The sequence below is a fragment of the Lissotriton vulgaris genome, chromosome 3_2, assembly GCF_964263255.1.
Source record: "Lissotriton vulgaris chromosome 3_2, aLisVul1.2, whole genome shotgun sequence".
Taxonomy (NCBI): Eukaryota; Metazoa; Chordata; class Amphibia; order Caudata; family Salamandridae; genus Lissotriton; species Lissotriton vulgaris.
This window is the reverse complement of record NC_141690.1, coordinates 215,711,183-215,732,193: the sequence shown is the minus strand read 5'-3', so window position 1 is coordinate 215,732,193 and position 21,011 is coordinate 215,711,183. Positions and strand designations below refer to the sequence as shown.

Genomic DNA, 21,011 nt, shown 5'->3' with positions numbered 1-21,011 from the left:
ATTCTCAATTGGGGTTTGGGGTTTTGTTTGGGGTTGTTTTTGGGGCTCCGCATCAGTTCTCCAGGCAGGTAGCTGCAGATTTGGCCCGCAGGTCACACACCATGGTCCCCTTAGCGCTGCTGTCCTTGGGTTCCACATTGGCTCTTACCTTACTCCCGAGGGTTATGGGTAGGGACCTAAAGATTGTAAGCCTGATTGTTAGGGGTTTGAACAGTCCTGTCAAGCAAGCGGCCATCCTTTCCCTATTGGAAAATGCGGGGGTGACGTCTGCTTGTTGCAGGAGACCCACCTCCTTTCTAAGGATAATAAACGGATGAAAGACCGGCGTTTCCCTGTGCAACTGTGGTCCTCAGGTCCTGCGAAGAAGCATGGAGTGGCGATCCTTTTTAGTGCTTGCGCGTATTTGTTTCCCATATGGTTGATATCAAGGGGCGATTCCTGACTGTCCGCGTACAATGGGGAGACACGCAGCTAACGGTGGGGTCATTGATGCTCCGAATGAACGATAAAAGTCCTTCCTGCGGACGGCCATCCCTGAAGTGCTGACGTCTCCAGACGCATCTGTGCTAGTGGGTGGGGACCTCATTATAGTAATGGACCCGGGAGGGATAGATCTGAGCTGCGGTCTCACCAAGCTGGGGCACTGTCGCAGGAGGAAGAAGCAATGGTTGCTAGAGGGTGGGCTGCATGATGTGTGGCGTGTCCAGCACCCCCTTGAGCATGATTACACTTATTATTCCTCCGCACACAAAACCTATGCGCGCTTAGATAATTTCTTAGCTACTTCCTCTCTCCTGTCACACTTTTCCGCAGCAACTATCACCCCGTGCTCCCTCTCAGACCATGCTCTAATTTCAGTTTTTCTCACCTGCCGCCGTCTGGCTGGCGACTCCGGGACTCCCTGCTCCACTCAGTCAGTGGCTACACGAATAAGGGACGCCATCACCCATTACCGCGCCGACAATGACCAAGATGGCATGTCCCTAGTGTTGGTATGGGAGGCCCTGAAATTGGTAGTACGGGGAGATTTTATTGCGCTTGCAGCGTCATATGCGAGGGTGCATGAAGAGAAGCGTGCAGAGTTAGAAAAGGAGTACCTTGGAAGCAATCCATAAGAGGACGGAGGCCCCAAGAGTGTGGAGGGAGTTAGAGACAAAGCACTGCATGCTGAAACACCTTCATTTAGATAGGGCAGAGCACGCTCTTCTGCGCTTACGGCACAAATTCTACCTCAGTGGAGATAAAGGGGGAAGGATGTTAGCGCACAGGCTGTGAGCGCAAGCGCAGTTGACGGCCATCCAGTCCATTAGGGATTCCCAGGCCGTTGAGCATACCATTATTGTGAACTCTTTTCGGCAGTTCTACCAGGGCCTGTACAAATGGGGAAGCATCGGACGCTGAGGGAATAGCGACTTACTGGGCATCCTGTAACATTAAGCATCTCCTTAAGACTTCGGCAGACGCTCTAGATACCGCGATTCGTACAGAGGAGGTCATATCCGCGATTGTTCGACTAAAGGTGGCCAAGTCCACGGGGCCGGATGGCTTCTCTGCCATCTTTTATAAAACCTATAGTGTGGAGCTGGATCCTCTTTTAACCCGCCTCTTCAACTCCTTTCAGAAAACGGATGTCGGAAGCAGCTATCACAGTTATTCTCAAGCCGGGGAAGGATGCTAGTGAGTGCGGTTCGTATAGACCGATCTCGCTCCTTAACATAGCGCCAAGCTCTTCGCGAGTATCCTAGCGGCGAGGCTCAGCCCGCTGATGGATGGAATCATAGATCCAGAACAGGCAGGTTTTATTCCAACGCAACAGGGAGGAGATAATAACAAGCGGCTTCTACACCTCGTTTACCTGGTTCATCGTTCTTGGGCACAGGCCTTTCTTCTGTCCATTGATGCGGAGAAGGCCTTCCATTGAGTTGACTGGGATACCTATTTACAGTATTGAAGGCCTTCGGACTGGGCAACATCTTTGTGCGGTGCCTCTATGCGGCCCCTAAAGTGGCGGTGCGGGTGAACGGGTGCAAGTCCGCCATCTTTCCCATCACTAGAGGGACACGCCAGAGATGTCCCTTATCCCAGTTGCTCTTCGCACTCTATATGGAGCCTTTTGTCCAACGCATCCGGTCAAATATGGGGATCCTATCGCTCACTCAACCACACTCCTCACTGCGGCATCTATCAGGAGAACTCCTCGAATTTGGTACGGTCGCGGGCTTTAAAGTCAATTTATCCAAATCGCAAATCCTTAACATTCCCATTCCCGATGTAGAGGTGCAAGATTTGCGGCAGGACTTTGCCTTCCAGTGGGTACATTCTGATATTCAATACCTGGGCGTTCGCCTGACTTCCTCTATAGCTAAAACAGCCTCTCTTAACTACAAGCTGCTAGTGGAGCAGACTGCCAAATCGCTTTCGGATTGGGTCCGTCTCAACTTGGCTTGTTACGGGAGGCTGGCAGCAGTCAAAATGACAATGCTCCCCCGTATCCTTTACCTTTTTCAGATGCTACCATTGAGTCCCCGCCGGGTACTCTCCAGAAATTACAGGAGCTACTTAATAATTTTTTGTGGGGCAATAAACGGCCAAGACTTTCTTTATCTCTTGTTACCGCTCCTAAGTCGGTAGGTGGGATTGGTTTCCCCTTGCTGAAGGCCTACTATCAGCCATCATGTCTGCGATATATCATTGAGTGAAATAGGTCCAGGTCCAGCAAGCATTGGAATTTTATGGATCAGACGGTAGCGAGGTGCAATATTTGGCGTGAGCTATGGCTGCCTCGTAAGTATAGAGCATGGGGCCTCTACTCTTCCCCCGGTGACCTCACCAACTTTGAAAGCTTGGGATCAATTGGCGCAGCATTAGGGTTTGACTACTTTCCCTTCCCCTATGACTCTCATTGTTGATAATCCAGATTTACCTCCGGGGTGTGCGTCTCCGGTTTTCCACCGCTGGCGGGAGGAGGGCTGTAAAAGGGTGGGCTCCCTCTTTGACCTGGACGGCCTGATTCCTTTTCCCCAGCTCTGTAAAGACTATTTTTCTCTGCTGGGGTCCGATGCTTTTCCTTACTCGCAGGTAGCACACTGGGCGACTCAGCCATCTAACTTCGCTTCTATGTCCCGCCCTTTGACGGCCTTTGTAAAATGGGTAGTTTGCAAAAAAGATGACCGTAAGCTTAGATCTGACCTATATGCTATGATTCTGTCGCACCCCAAATTACAGCGTACGAAAGCACAGGTTCGCTGGGAGACGGAGTTGGGGCGCCCGTTGACACGTAAGGAGTGGGAACACGTGTTCTTTCTCGTGCATCACACCACCTCTAACATAGCGGGTACCGAGTCTGCCTATAAGGTGGCGGCTAATTGGTAAAAATACACCAGCATGTAGCAAGGCTTGGGATGCGGCGAATTCGGGACTTTGTTGCCGGGGGCGTGGCTTCTCAGGTACTTTGGCGCACCTACTGTGGCACTGTCCGAAGTTAGAGCGGTATTGGGAAACGATTCTCGATGACTTGGACAACGCCTTCCAGATCACATTCCCCAAGCACCTGAACATACGCTATTGGGGCTTCCCCACACCAAATCGTTCCCTTTGCTGAGGGGTAGACCGATTGCACCATCTCTGCTGGCAGCGGGGCTAGTTATATTGGCACAACAGAGTTCCCCGGCCTCACCTGAACCACGGGATTGGATTTGAAGGCTTTGGCACCTTTTGGCTATGGAACTTCTTTCGCTGAGCATGGATGGGAAGGGTGCCGATTATGCAAAATTGTAGGGTACATTCCTGCAGCTCCTTTCTAAGGACCTGAGGTAGGTCACATGCCCAAAATATCTACAAATCCTACAGCTTATTCCTTTAGAGCCTTGGGGAGACACTAAGGCTGCCTGAGTGGTGGTGGGTGAGACTAGGGGTGGCAGGAAGTAGGAGGTGGAAGTAGAGGCTGATGCAGAGGAGGGTGGGGGGTGGCGGTCTGGGTGTTTGAAGGGGGGGTTTGGGTGTTTATCCTTTTTTTGTCTGTTTTCTCTGTTTAAAAGTGGTAGCTAAGCATCTGCACTGGCTGCTTGATATGGCCAGATACTTTCCTCACGGGGTCGTCCTCCAGGGTGTAGGCCCGTACGCTGTGTTCGCTGTTAATAGAGTATGCTCTGATGGCCGGTGTGTGTAGGCAGCTGAGCTGTGTTATGGGACATTTCGCCACTCAATAAAAATTATTGATTCTAAAAAAGTAGTACCAAAGTTCAGAACATGTGGCTGCAGCAATAGTGTACTTGGTACATCAAGGTGCAAGCAAGAACAAGGACTGGGGGCGTGCAACTGCCTATGTGAGCTTCACTCCTAATCTCTTTGAGGAACTTAAAAGTTTGCCAAGAGGAAAGGGTGCATACACCTTGAGGTAGCCAGTTTCACTGCTTCTCTCGAATTGAAGTTGATGGATTAACTTGATTTGACTACAGTGATTCGGGGCATTCTGTTCTCACTGAAGTCAAGTGAGGGACTGGGTCCACAAATCCCATAGTGAACAGAAGCTGTTGCCTCTGTATGGTGCATCTTGGTAACAAAGTAGCCCAGCTCTTTTAGCCAAACTATTGATTCCTTAGTTTATCAGTGCAATGACAAGGATGAGTATCCTGAAACAAAAACTGGAACTTGGAGGAGTGGTATAAAATGGAGCAGCAGGAGGATAGTTTGAAGGAAATTCCCACTGACCTCCCCCCACCACCACCACCACCACCAAAAGAAGAACTGTCCGACTTCCTACTGGAGAGGCGAGTAACAAATCACCACAAGGCCAAGCAGCATTCACAGGCTTGATGGCCTTCTATCTCCGGGCCAGCAATTTTGTACTACCAAACAGAGCTTTCCAATTGAAAAAACATCAGACAAAGGCAGCACGGAAGCCATAGTATATTGCTTTTCTCAAAGCCACGTTGTCTTCAGACAGAGAAAGAACTAAGAGGACTAAATCCTTCATCTCTCAAAGTAGAAGAGGTCCTATAAATGAAAGCATGAAGGTCTGAGCATGAAATTTAAATTAGAGTCTCAAATCTCTACCCAAGAAAAGCAACAAAAGGAGAAAGTTATCCTTCGCAAACAAAAACAGGGACCATGTCAGAATACAAGAAATCTAGATCCCCAGTCAGATAGCCACAAAACACAAGAGCTAACGCATAACTGGAGAAATACGGACATCTAACACACAAGCAAAACCAGGAGAAGTGGACCCCAGTAGGTATTGAGGGGGAAGATATTACTATGGCTCACATGAAAGGAAGTGGCACAATTATGTTTAAGAGATCCACCATGGTTGGTGTAATTATTCTTTTGCTTTGGGCCAAGTGGCATTTTACACACACTGCAGGAATGCCACCACTGGCTCCTTGCAGGGTCAATGGGGTGCCCCCTGCTGGAGAATTCCCAGGCAGCCCTCCTTTAGTGACTTAACCTCGAGCCTGTACTGAGCCACAGTTCATCGTTTTCCTTTAAAAAGTCTTTAAAACAAAGAACCATTCTAAAGAATGACAGATGTGATTACTTCCTGTTTAAAAAAACATTTGTGGAAAGAAGCACAAAATACTTAATGCGTACAATTCAATGGGTTTCATCACAGAAAATTCACTGAATGACACCTAGAACACTGGGTCTTGCTGAGAGTGTAGAATAAATGTATAATTTTTCCTCTAAAGGCCTGTAATAGTTAGGACACTTTAGAGATCTTCCAACACGCGCCAAATGCAGGTTTTAAGAGATCATCGCTAGCGTTGAATACAATTAGCCCACAATACTCCAGTCTATTCCTGTATAAAAGAACCTATTCAACGAAAGGCATGTGCGAAAAATGCAGTAAAGGACACGTTTCCCAAAGAGGAAGGCAATCCATGTAGACATGTCAACTGTAACTGATGACTGCTGAGTGCTCTAGAGTACCTCTACTAGACACAAATAACGTCCGTCCCAGGACACTCAAATAACCTTTTCTTTTACTAAACGAAAAAATGTTAAACAATGCCTCTCCTCCTCCCCTATTTCCCACTCCAGTTTTCCCTAAATTATGAAATTACCTTGACAGATCATTTTATTTCCCTACAGTTGTCTTTGTTTGCCAAACTTCGGTTATTAAATGTTTTTTTATTTTTTGTATTTCCACGTCGCAAACCGTTAAGGACGTGGTATGATAATAGTCTTCTCTGTCACCAAGGCACACTGCAACAAGGATTGGTAAAGCCAATATATCTCACCTATGAGAACTATGCTATACGGCTTGGTTAAAATATATTGTTTTTAAATTGCGATAAAGCAACTGCCACGTCATTCTGTAGGTATTAGCATGCATTCAACAAGCATGCACATGCCTACAAAACAACAGGCTTTTTTCCCTTCTTTTTATTTACTGGTCCAAAATGGATCAGTACATTTAAAAATAAAATACTATGAAAGCGCTTTGGTAAAAATTTGCATGAAATTGCTTAAAAAAATTAGAAGAGATGAGAAAGTTGCAAGGGCCTTTTGTGGAGAGTTGTGGATGAAGAAACACTGCGGGTTGGAGGAGAAGAAACACAAGAGAGCGAACCAATGCCTAAATTGAACCAGTGGATGCAGGTAAGTTTCGTCTGCACTTATTGTTGGGGACCAGCAACTATTTTTCCACATCAAACTTTAATTAAGAGAGAGAAAAACACAAGGAGGAAGAGGGGGAAAGAGATAGGCAGAAAACAGTGACAAGTGAGAAAGCAGGAACTTATAAAACTGAGATAAAAGGGGAGAGTGGTGGATTATAGAGACATGACATGGAATCAACTCTGTGCAACCTTGGCATTTGGCACACTGGTGTTAAATAGCTGAGGCTGTGTGTTTCTGAGCAAAACTTTAGGGCCCAGCACTTATTCTTTTACAAATTAGGCACTGGCGGGAACACCGGGACAAAGGGAGAAATACAAGTGAAAGACAGCAATGTAGAGCGGAGCGAGGGGAGAGCACACAGGTGACACAAGGTAACAAGTGCAGGTGGCGGAAGAAAGGCATACAGATGTGTGATAGAGAACATGGGGGCGGGACAAAAAGCACAGGAGCAGACAGCTGGAAAACACATACACTTTCAGAGTACTTAAAAAGAGAATTATACTTCCCTAAAAATGTGCAGTGGAAGCAAAGAAGCCAGTCAAAGAGATGGTACAGAGGCTATCTCCATGGGAGGGACAAAGAGAAGTTGGATAGGCTCAAACATGGAAAGCCATCACGCAGAAACCAAGCAAATAAGAGTGAAAGTGAAGCCAACTGATCGTAAGCAGCAAGTGGACTGCAAGCCCCTGTACATTTTTAGACAATATGTATTTGTCTGGTAGGCTCAACCTCAAAGGAAGCTCTGTTCCTGCTCTGGTTTCTTACTGTTTTATTGCCATTCGTCGGTTATTTTTCGGAGAGTTCATTGTGTACTCAGCATATTAATTAATGTGTGGCTTTTAGACAGTGCGAACAGTCTTTAGGTTTAGATTTCACTTTTGAGTAATTACAGTGAAACTGAGAGCGGTGCTCTAAAGCTTGAACAAAACGCACGCTGTTTAATGATAAAACAATATTCCGTTTGTTCAGCGTTGCTCATAAAATGATATTAGTAGGTATGTACTTTGCCTCTAGCATGACAGACTTCCGATAACATGCACATTTACATCTCTATAGAAGTAAATATTAGCAGCTACTAAGCCTCCAAACACCCCAATGTCTGCAAGTGAAGGAAAAAAGTAAGAGGGAAATGTAATAGTTTGCCCAGGGAAAAGAATCGAGGACACCTCTGAACTTGGGACCCCTTTTACAGATTCAGTATCAAAAAATGTATAATTATAATTATATTATTATTATATTATAATTATAATTTAACACAAACCTTTTGTGTTAAATTATAGTAGCAAAAACACTACACAAATTCAGTGTGGCAAATGTCCACTCCAATAGTTTTATAGTAACAGAGATTATCTGATGCGATTGTATTCAAAGCATTTACAGATAGGAGCAATGGAATTGCTCGTCAAGATAAATGTGCAATATCTTACAGTGTGGTAAGGAAGAAAGGAGGGAATGGGGATAGAGTGTTCACGTGTGGGTAGGAGACAAGGAAAGGTAATTGTGACATATATACATCAACATTGCTTGTTGTACACGTTTCCGTGAATGATCAAATGTTTCCAATATTATACATAACTCAGACGGACCCAAAATAAGTTTTATATAGTGTTGCTAGAGTTTGTATTCCAATGTTGTCATGTTGTCGACGTTTCCACCCCTCAGGTCAGGACAGGTTGTAGTCCTTTGGGTGGGGTCTTCATATGGACTGGGGGAGCACCTATGGGTAATAAAAATGATGTGTGCTACTGTAGTAGGAGGTATTGATACCTACTTGTAGGAAAAACGGGGGAAGAGATCCGCCGTGTTCAATGAGAACAATGGGCTTGTGTAATCTCCTAGAGTGGGGAGATAAAAAACGGGGAGACATCACATGTAGCCGGGTAGTACATCCCAGAAGAGGATATTCGATAGAAACTGATGTTTCAGGGATGGAGCAATGTTACTTACTCCAGGTGATTGGTTGCAGTATACAGCTATTACAGATCGTCACTGGTCGGGAACGGTCAAGCGTTAATCTGAATCCTGGTTGGGCAAATGAATTTCAAATCTGCAGCAGGGTGCGCTTGCAGATGAAGGGAACAATCCTGTGTTGCCTAGAAAAGGAACAGGCATGCTCACAAAGGAAGCAGGTGGCCTCAATTGGTTAAAACACATTAGGACGGAGTAGTCCTGGTCTGCTGCATAGAAGCTGATAGCCTCAAGCGATTGCCCTCAAAATGACAGAGGAATCCAGGAGTGGGAAACCCTAAATGACGGGGTGACGGTCAAAGTTTAGCCGATAATCAGTGCCGCCATATGGTCCAGTGGGTCTGCTGATACACACTGTGGTGTTATGAAAGAAAAAGCGGATACACTTGATAGTGTTTTAAAATAAAAGGAAAAGATTGCATCAACTAATTACACAACCCGAGAAGGTTGGGGGCGGGGGAAAAGATCAAGTGGCGGCTACCAGGTTAAGCGGGAGCCAAGTCTGTCATTAGCGCATGATTGTGGGGTCATAAGATCGGGAGATGAAAGAAGACGAGCCGCAGCTCACTTACCTCGAAAAACCGGCATCGGCTCAGTCACGGAGAACCGGATACCGGGGGGAATCCTGCATATATTGGATGTTGGGGATGTGCGCGAGAACGCCTGTACGCGCTACGTCATTGTTACACAGAAGTGTGGCAGAGTCAGCACAAGATTACAGTAAACGTGTCCTGTATGTGCTACGTCATGGTGTGTGCCTGAAGGGGCAATGTCAGCGCAATATTGTGGCCTGGGTGGTGGATGGGCACACTGGGGCATACGTACTGAATCGATAATGATAATGTGTAGTACATATATTAACTTTGAAGTAGAACGGTCTTTTACGGTTGTTCCATTTAATATACACGGACCGGATGCAATTGGCGCGACTGCATACCTCAAGCATTTCACAGCGCAGCCTCACAGTCAGAGGCTTTTTGTTATATAAGAGTGGACATGAGGTAATGACTTTAAGGAAGAGGGTCTGAGGCGTATGTAAACAATACGCTTGTTTGGTAGAACGGCCCCTAAATATTCACATGATCAAACGCGTCAACAATTGAGAAATCTGGAGACAAACCTCCACTGAGTCGGATGACTTTTGTACATACCTTCAGTACTCTTACCAACGGAGTTCAAAAAAGCATAAGAAAACATTGGGGTATCCTGAACTGTGGTGTAGATAAAATACCTGTCCCACTTTTTGCACTCAAAAGAAGCTGCAACCTAAGAGACAGATTAGTCAATACACGACCAAGAGACAAACAAAACAATGTCACAACACTGTGGAGACTTTCTAAAGTACAGGGACATCACCCATGTGGTTCGTGTGGAGTTTGTGCACAGACCAGACCTACTAAAACGATTGATGTGGGGAACTATAAAGCCTGGATACAGAAAGGCTTCACCAATTGCAACAGTGAGAATCTTATTTATTTGATCACCTGCCCATGCGAACAACACTACGTGGGTATGACAACACGGAAGGTGAAACTACGCATGATGGAAGCACAAAAACACCTTCCGGTGTAAGAAAACGATAACCAAGCCGTCAAAACACTTTATAGAGAAAGAACACAAGCCCGAAGATTTCAGATGGACTGTCTTAGAAAAACCTGTGATCCCAACAAATCTTACCTTTTTCAAAAGAGAGCAGAGATGGGTATTTAGACTCTCAAGCGACACCCTGGGTCTTAACGATACTATCCCTTGGATGTCACTGAGTACAAAAAGAACAAGGATGACACCAAACATCAAATAAATTTAAGAACCTGTTGTAGGTCCAAATAGATACATATTCTAATCGGATTTCAGATTGGGCTGATTAATAGCAGACAATACTTAATAAACTGTAAGTCTTTGTATCAAGTTGTTTGTAAGTAATTTTATCTTTCAGCCTCTCTGGTGTACACCTGCATGCATCGTACCAATGGAGGTCATAGAGCCTCATGTTTATGACTTTATGCAAATTGCGCCTAATTCCAGCCCAAGGGCCCCTTCTGTAAACAGAAGATCAACGTATTTTTAAGATTGTATGTGACTTACATACTCTCCTTAAACAGTAAGATATATTATATAGGAATGAAAGGGACAATTTTTCAGCCTCTACAGACAAAACTCTCCTTAATATTAGCAGTGAACATCACCGAGTTAGGTAAAAAAACATACACCTTAGGATTCAGCCGTTTACCAGATCGGCATGTAACCACATATCCCAGCATGCCCTAAGGGACTTGGGCAGTTTTCCAGATTCTCTAGCACAAAGGTCTAACAGCAAAGGGAAACTTGGTAATATTAAGATGGCCAATATACACAGGCACACTGTTCAGAATGTATTTGATAATGATTATCATCGTAAGAGACACACTACATTTCTGTAAAATACGAAGGCAGAGTCTTGCGTAGGTTCAAACGTGGTTTATTTCAATAAAGAAATATTCTTCCAAAGCACCCACAACCAGAGCCGTCCAGTCGTGAGGAAGCCAACGTCCAGAATGACGTGTAAGGAATCCTCACGACTGAAGGCAGGAATTCTAGAATGACAAGGGAATCTCGTGCTAGCAAGCACGAGAGAACAGGGGAGAAACATAGTGATAATGAATATATAACATCTTCCCCTCAAAGAAGGGTAACAAAGAAAACATACATGAGAGAATACAAGGTTACTCCAAAACATAGTCTCTCAATCTGCAAGATAACTGCTTCAAGCGAAAAGCTCTTTTTGTTGCCACTTCAGAAGTCTCATTGGAAACCGTTTCGTGTGGTAAAGAAGAATCTACAGGGTCAGTAAACTGTGACAATGCAGGGGATGTGGGAACCGTTTCTGAGGAACAGGGGGAATGAACAGGAACAGCTGCTTGAAAGGACGTGGAAGTTTCAGCAACAGGATTGGAAGAGAGAGGTTGAACATAAGACAAATCAAACCAATCACAGTGCTCGGACTCTGAAGTGGCATGTTCCTTGATGACATGGGCCTGGAGTGGAGATACCTTAACAAGAACCCGCTTGTTCCACCATCCCTTGTCATCAAGAAGAGCTGTAGCTTTGCCAACTTGTGTGACCAAATTAGGAGAAGAAAATGTAGACCTCCCTTTTGAAACTCTTTTGGGATTCTTGATGTGAACCATATCCCCTTTTTGCAAAGGCTGATCAACAGAATGTTTACCTTCATCAAAACGTGATTTCATGGACAATTGTTTAGCACTCACATGATCTTGAACAGAAAAAGAATAATCAGACAAATCACAATCCTTATACAACCAACTAGGATTGAGAAAAGAATGAAGTCTTCTTTTTCTAAGTAAGGTAAAAGGTGAGACACCAATTGTAGAGTGTGGCGAGGTATTGTAAGCCCACACTTTGTCATGAACAAAAGGCAAAGGATCTAGCCTAGAAGAAATAGCAGTTTGAACACCTTCCTTAATAATGCGATTACACCTTTCCACCAAACCATTTGAGGAGGGTGAGTACAAGGAAACTTTGTAGTGAGAGATATCATGAGTTTTAAGAAAAGAACATATTTTTTGTGGGACAAAATGGGTACCATTATCGGTAACGATGGTCTTGGGAAAGCCCTCAATATCACAAACAGACTGTAAAAATTTAACAGCATTGTCAGTAAAAGCGGCATTACAAAAGGAATAGTAGAGCCACTTGGTGTAGTAATCAACAAGAAGAATTAGAAACTTGTTCTCAATAGGTAAAACGTCATATGGACCAGAAAAGTCCAAAGCAACCTTGTCCCAAGGACCAGCCGGAAGGGGAACAGGACATAAAGGGGTGGAAAGGGTTTTCCAATGTTTGTCAGAAAGAATGCATGGAGTACAATTCATCCTTCTAATGTGAGAGTCCATGGAAGGCCACCAGTAGAATTGTTTGATGCGTTGACAAGTTTTAACAATACCAAGGTGACCTTGATGGGCAGAACGAATGATATGATCACGAACAGACTGAGGAGGAACAAATAAATTGTTGCGCATGACCATATCATTGACTAAAGAAAGTTCTTCAGAAACATTTGCAAAACCTTTTAACTCAGAGGATAGAGTTCTGCGTTCAGGCCATTTGTTGATAATGAATTCCTTAACTTTGGAGAGAATTACATCATTTTTATAAGCTATATTCCATTGTGCTTCGGAAATGGGTTGACATTCAGCAATTGCATCAATGGTGGCAACAACACACTCAATATCATCATCAACAAGGGAATCATCAGTTAAAGACATTCTTGAGAGGCAATCGGCCCTGAAATTCTTACCCCCAGGGATATGTTTGATGACAAAATGAAATTCATGGAGTTTGGAAAGGAGACGAACAAGTCTGGCAGAGGCCCTGTTGGAAGTACTGTCGAAAAGCATATGCATAAGGGGCTTGTGGTCTGTGTAAATCTCAAACTCCCGACCCCAAATGTAAGATTTGAACTTTTGAATAGCCCAAACGCAAGCCAGGGCTTCTCTTTCGATCGTGCTGTACCTAGTTTCAGCAGAAAGAAGTGTTCTGGATGCAAAGGCAACCGTGTGTTCTTTGCCCTCGACCCATTGTCCTAAAACGGCACCCAGACCGGTAAGACTGGCATCAACAGTGATAAAACACTTAGAGCCGTCACAAAAAGGATTTAAAGCGGGTGAGTCTTCAATGATCTTCTTGACTTGGTCAAAAACTTTTTGCAAGTCTTCAGACCAAACAAATTTCACTCCCTTCCTTAATTTAGTCCCACCCAAATTAGCCAATAGGTCATGAATTTTGGGAAGGGAATGGCAATCCACGATGATATTGTTATTCAGAGAGCGTAAATCAGCGCACAATCTCACCTCCCCAGTTTTCTTGCGAACTAAGACAATGGGGGAAACCCATTCAGACGAGTCACAGGGAGCAATGATTCGTTCATCACAGAGATCTTTCAGAACACTTTTAAGTTCATCTCTAGCGCTCAAAGGGAGAGGACGAACTTTGTGAACAACCGGCTGAGCATTGGGTTTAAGTCTAATCTCATGCTTAAAACCAAGAACTGTACCAACCTTATCTTGAAATAAGTTTGGAAAAGAACTCAGTAAACTGTCCATTTTGACTATGGGAAAGGAAAGATCTGAAATGTTGAAGTTCCCAGAATCATGACTAGTGTAATAGTCATGAGGGATGTCGCCTAAAGCAATGAGTTGATCAGAGCCAGGTTTGAGAATCAAACCCATTCTGGCTAAGTCAAACCAACCTACAATATCCCTGCCCATAAGGGCAACATAGACTTTGGTGAAGGTGTATCTGCCTAGACAAGCAATGTTTGAATAAAAGAAACCCAACATATCGATGTCCTTTTCGCCAAAGGCCTTGGGATTGACGTCTGACTTGGAAAGAACAACTTGACTCCAATTAGCATAAAACGTGAGGTCGGATAAAATGGTGATGGGAGAGCCAGAATCAGCTTTGACCTGGATTGTAATTGTACCAATCAACAACTCACATAAGGGACTCTTAATCTTAGAAAATTCAAGAGAATCACATTCAATAGACAACATGGCATCATTGAGCCTGGTGGAGCAAGACTCTAAATTTTCTTGAAATTCAATATTATTGACTCTTGTAAATTTTTTGCGACCTCTGCAAACAGATGGAAAATGACCAATTTTGTTGCAGGAAGAACATTTTTTCCCAGACGCAGGACAAGAGGGAGAATTGCCAAGATGATTTCTTGACCCACATCTATAGCATGTGAGAGGTTTCCTGTTTAGTTGTCTTGAGGAATTGTTAACAAGATCAATAGAGGTGAAGTTAGAAGCTTGGTCAATCAAATGAACAGAAGGTTGAGAGATGCTCTCTTGTAAAATTTTAGAGGAATAAGTTGCACGCTCAATCCCCTTTGCAATGTCAATTGTTTCTGTTAAGGAAGGATTTTTGCAACTTAGCAAACGTTCCTGAATTTTTTTTAGAAAAACAAGCAAAAATAAACTGGTCTCTGATAGAAGTATCTGTACTAGCGCCAAAGTCACAGGTAGAAGCCAGAATTCTGAGTTGAGCAATATAGTCTTCTACGCTCTCATCAATACTTTGTTTGCGCTTGAAGAAGTTATGACGTTCCAACACAATACTGGGTTCATCGTCATATTGTTTATTTAGTCGAGCAATGGCTTCTTGATAAACGTTCCAATTGTCACCAGAATCACCAGAAGGAGAAGGAATATGAGGAAGATTTTCAAAAACTTGTTGAGCAGCAACTCCCAAACATCCATAAAGAATGGCAACCTTGCGAGGAGGATCATATTTAGTAGCATCAATGGCTACCAAGTAGTTCTCGAAACCTTTGAGCCAGTTGCGCCAAGCAAGGGAAGGTTTTCCTGGAGTCTGCAAAAAAGGAGCTGGTGTTTGAAACTGTTGAGAAGAAGCCATAGTGAAATAAAATGAAAGAATGAAATTTTGTATTTGAAAATGTTTTATAAACCAGTAGTTAAGTGTGCTTTTGCATAGTTGTGATGCTTAGATAAGTAGGTGCATTTGTAAATGCTTGTTGTTGAAAACGAAGAAAAATGGTTAAAAATGTGATAGACAATAAAGCGTGTCTATCGCTGAAGATGACTTGAGAAGAATGTTTGACATCAAATAAACATGGTAGGCAATAAAGCGTGCCTGTCGCTGTAGTCACTTCAATGAAGAATGAAAGCAGAAGAGCAGATATCGCAGATATCGCTGTAAATGTAAAAAAATAGAATGAAAGCCAGTGAAACGTGCTTATCACTGAAATGTAATGCTGAACGAAGGCTTGATAGATCGATGAGGTTAAAAATGGCCGCTTGGCGTCGTCGTCAAGGTTACAGTACGACGTAATTTTCTAAAGGCGGTGGGCTTGATTGAAAATTGGAGCGTAGCGCGCGTGAAGCAGCGCGAGCAGGAAATTGGAACGTTGCGCGCATGATGGAGCGCGAGGCAGCAACTGACAGCAACAAGCAGCGCCGGGAAAAAGGCCAGAAAGAAAAGAAATCCGCACCGGGAGCCAAGTGATGGACGGGGAAAGTGCCCAAAAATATACGACCTGGTGCAGAAGAAGTCGGACTGGAGGCTGAAGAGGTAGGAGACGAACAGCGGTCGTGTTCCGGTAAGCCTTGAAAAGTTGACTGGCGGTGGGTGCAGGAATCCCGATCGTCGCCAATATATGTAAAATACGATGGCAGAGTCTTGCGTAGGTTCAAACGTGGTTTATTTCAATAAAGAAATATTCTTCCAAAGCACCCACAACCAGAGCCGTCCAGTCGCGAGGAAGCCAACGTCCAGAACGACGTGTAAGGAATCCTCACGACTGAAGGCAGGAATTCTAGAATGACAAGGGAATCTCGTGCTAGCAAGCACGAGAGAACAGGGGAGAAACATAGTGATAATGAATATATAACAATTTCCCATGATTCACGAGTTAAAATGGTAGTTCTAACTCGGTGTAGTCAGTGGGACGCACCGATTCTCAGCTTAAAGAGTGACACCTGGATTAAGAATCAGCCGTTTATCAGATCGGCAAGTAATTACATTTCCCCGCATGCCCCAAGGGATTTTGGCAGCTTTCAAAATTCTATAGCCCAAATGTCCAACAGCAAAGGGATATTGGGTAATATTATGATTGCCATATAATCACCATATGGAAAATACACAGGCACACTATTCAGAATACATTCGATAATGATTATCATCGTAAGAGACATACTACATTTTTCATGATTCTAGAGGGAAAGGGTAGTTTAAACTCAGTGGCTTTCCAAATTCCATAACCCAAAAGTCTAACAGCAAAGGGATATTGGGTAATATTATAATTGCCACAAATTCATCATATGGAGTATACACGGACACAGTATTCAGAATGTACACGATAATGATCATCATCGTAAGACACACTACATTTCCCATGATTCTTGAGTGTAAATGGTAGTTCAAACTCAGTGACGCCATTGAGATGCGCCGACTCTCAGCTTAATGAGCGACACCTAGAGTCGAGGGCTTTTAAACAAGCCGGCTACCCCACCGAGTTACCTCCGCCTAGTGAGAGCCATCGCGCCAAGGTACCGACGGATAGGTAAGCACTACCACCAGTACCCTGTAAGAATGCGGGTGCGATTAATGATAAGATTGTGTGACTTTCTTTTAGTGAATATCGCTCGATTGAATGATTGGGCTTTCCTCAGATAAAGTAGACCGTAATCTTTAAGCATTTTCCTCGGTGCATATAGGTTTGAAGTAGAACAGTCTTTTAGGATTGTTCCATTTAATATACACGGACCGGATGCGATTGGCGCGACTGCATACATCAAGCATTTCGCAGCACAGCCTCACAGTCCGAGGCTTTTTGTTATAGACGAGTGGACATGAGGTAATGACTCTTTAACCCCTTCCATGCTCATGACGAGCTCAGCTCGTCATGAGGCACAGTTGAGCTGTGCTGATGACGAGCTGAGCTCGTCATGAACAATGGGGATTCTGGGAATGCAGCACAGAAGGAAAATATCGCTAGCAGCCAAGGTGTTAAGGAAGAGGGTCTGAGGTGTATGTAAACAATACGCTCGTTTGGTAGAACGGCCCCTAAATATTCACATGATCAAACGTGTCAACAAGATATGTAACATGATTCTGTGCAGGGTGACAAACTAAAGGTCCCTGCTAGAAACAACAAACAAAAAACTAGGTACTGACATATTAATCGTTTGTCAATGCCAACGTAACCGATACCAAATAAATGTTCTGGATGAACTGCGCGCAGAGAAGGTTAACCTCAACACACATAGTACAAACAATATATTGGCGGGCGGCAGTCTCCCCCTTTGGTCTCAGAGTGAAAGTTGAGAGTTTTTATACGCAGACAATATCACAGAAGCGGAAAGGCTGAATAATGGTCAGCATAAGCAATTCAAGAAAGTCTGTATCTAAGACTTGTATTATTTTTCAGAGCGGGCCTGACATATACACACTCGAGCTAGGATCCGAGAGAGGTGAGGTATAGACATGAACAAGTACTGATAAGCACCTAAATGTCTATTTTCATACAAACTATATGTTTTTACAATCTAGATTTGTTGGAATAATGCTGTATGCAGAAATTATTTCTTCCTTTTTATTTTAGTTTTTTCCTTAGGTTTTCAACAATACTTTAATACTTGTTCCAAGAATTCAAAACTGGATATTAAGTACATACATATCCTATATTTATTGATGCAGTGACATTCCATCTAATTAGGTCCTGACGAAAGCCATGGGAAGATTGTCCCGAAGGCTGAAACATGTTGACCACACGGACAGAGTTTAAGTCATAACTGTCCTTCATCTGCATTTTTTATTTTATTTTGTGAAACTCTGCATAACATACATTGACTTAATACAGACTTTAGAAACCTCAGGAGTTATCTGTTTTTACTTCACTTTTTTACTATATGCGCGGCTTTCACACAATAACTCGTAAAAACGTTCTTATCTTGCACTTTTTTCCTTTGTGAACTACCACAGGAGGATACAACTACAGGTTCTCTCGTTTGCTGAAGAGAGAGATTGACATAGTTGCTTGGTATAACCCAGATGATGACACTGGGCACCTGTTAGTATGCAATGATGGGATACCAAAAGATCCTAGAATGGGCATGATCTATCCCCCTCTTTTTCTTCACTTGTTCTTCACTTATCTTGATCACAGGCGTATGTATCAGAGTGCCACGACTTTCACGTTTCAATAACTGTTCTGATCAGTGACAGAAAGAGGGTACAGAAGTATATAAATTATACTTCTGATTATTGTGAGACCACCAAATCTTTGTTATTGTGAAAACAAAAAGCATGCCAAGCGGGACTAAAAAAAACAAGCATATGCAATGCAATAGGTCTCCCATTTGAAAACGTTTGAGCTATTGGCATTGTAAATGACACTGCCTTTTATTTATGTGTTTTGAAAAGCCGAAGTTACTGCCAGCCTTGCTTCTCGTAATCAACGACTATAATTACGCACTGCTTGTAGGTTTTCTAAACCCATAAGTAAAAGGCATTGTCATTTACAATGCTAATCGCTCAAACTCTCACAAATGCAACACCTATTGCATTGCGAATGCTTGTTTTAATAGGATTTGTGAATCCATGGAGGTTCTGCAAATTAACAGCCCAGATATTTCTAACATTTAATCTCTTGACGCCCAATCCGAGACTAAAAATGTAAACAATATTTACACACATATGATTCTTTTGTTCTGTGTGTGAGATATCTGTAATAGTGGAAATAAAGATAATAATCCAAGATAATCTAGTGGAAGTAGTCAGGTGTTTATTGGAGCATCCACACTGTAGAAAATCAGCAGTGCAACTGAAAACTGTCTGATCCACGTTACACAAATAAACTATCATATTCAAAGGTACACAAAGCAAGCATGGAATAGTGAGTAACAACAATTCTAAATGGAATTACTTAGGAGAATTCCAGATGGAATTCTAACATAGAAAACCTTCTAAAAGAAAGACAAGAAACACATACTTAACTCAATACTACACATCCCCTCCCTTTATAAAATAACAAAAATGAGATTAATTATACAGAACAAAATCATTGAACTTTTTTGGAATACGTATTTGTCTTTTAGCAACCTGAATATTAGAAGAATTCATATCTACATGTGAAGAATCACTAGAAGCATTACAATTGGATGTTTCATGATTAATGATATAAGGATTTAATTCTTCATTAGGATTAACAGTATCACTAGAAAAATCTGGTTCAAACAAAGTATGCCCCTTAACAATAGAAGAATCAACTTTAGCAATTTTAGAGATATTCCACCAAGATCCATTATCCAAAAGAACAGAAGTCTTGCCAATTTTACATATAACAAAGATATGAAAATTTGGATTGACCTTTCTTTACAAGAATAGGTAATTTAATGTTAACTCTGTCCCCAACACATAACTTTGATTTAATTGAAGGAACAACCTTATTAGAAACAAAAGCATTCTTCTTTGCCAATTTATAAATAGTGTTCATATCAGATTTTGAGTTAGCTTTCTCCACCCAAGAAAGGGATAATTCTTGTTGAGGATCTCTACCCTTCAGTAACAGAAAAGGAGATAATTTTGTAGAAGAATGTGGTGTACATAAATAAGATCAAACTAAATCAGCAACAAGAGTTTGACATAAATATGAGATTTAATGGTCAATTGTATACCTTCAACCAATAACCTATTAAACCTTTCCACTAGGCCATACATATTAGGAGAATACAATGCTGTTTTGATGTGCTTAATTAATGTTAAGTTTCTTAAGAAAGGTTTCAAACAAATGAAATGTAAATTGTGTTCCATTATCAGAAAAAAGAGTCGAAGGAAAACCTTCTCTTTTAAAAATTTCCTTAAGAAATTCGATAATAGAACAAGAATCAACAAGAGACAAACATTTGTATTCCACCCATTTGGAGAAATAATCAATGACCACAGCAATATATAATTTGTGAGACCGAATACCCTCATAAGGACCAAGAACATCAATGGCTAATTTTCTTCAGGACTTGTCTGGAATTTCAACTCTCACTGAATCAAGAATGCAAAGGTTTCAGCACTTTATCTGAATTTGCACACACAGAACATTTTTTGACAAAATAAACAATGTGATCATCCATGTAAGGCCACCAAAGAATTTCACTTTTTTAATTGTGTTAGATTGACCTAAATGAGCAATAGAAATAATTTTTTGTCTGATCGAATTTGGAGGAACAAAACAATCACCTTTTAGAATCAGATTATCATTAAATGCCAATTTATCCTTTACTTTCCAAAATACTTCAAGTTCTTTAGAAAGATTTCTTTCTAATGGCCAACCCTCTACGATATATCTTCGTACCAAAGAAAGATCTTCATCTAACTCCATTGCTTTAGACCATTCATCTTTAGAAATGAGATCAGACACAGAAAGACCAACATCATCTACAGACGCTACAACACATTCATCAAAGCATTCAGAATTAATAGCAACTTTAATATCAGGGAATAATCTAGATAAACAATCTGCTCTAGTATTTTGTGATCCAGGAATATAAATTATTTCAAAATTATATTCATAAAATTTTGTAACAATACGCACTAATCTTGAAGATGCTTTACCTACGCCATTGTTAGATAATAAAGAAACCAAAGGTTTATGATCAGTCTTTATTTTAAAAGACTTTCCCCACAGATATTTCTTAAAATGTTCAACCGCCCAGGAACAGCCTAACGCTTCCCTCTCGATAGTAGAATAATTAGATTCAGAAGTTGACAAAGGTCTAGACGCAAAAGCCACCGTAAATTCTTTGTTACCCTTGACCTGACTTAACACAGCGCCAAGACCAGTGGCACTTGCATCAACAGTAATTACACTAACAGCAGTAGAGGAGAAAGGAGAGAGGTTTACA

General features: G+C 42.3%; 1 protein-coding gene across 4 annotated transcripts in view; it reads right to left on the bottom strand.

The window, feature by feature from the left end:
- Positions 1–21,011, bottom strand: part of CTBP1 (C-terminal binding protein 1) — an 857,630-nt gene that overhangs the window by 780,639 nt on the left and 55,980 nt on the right. The window lies entirely within an intron of this gene.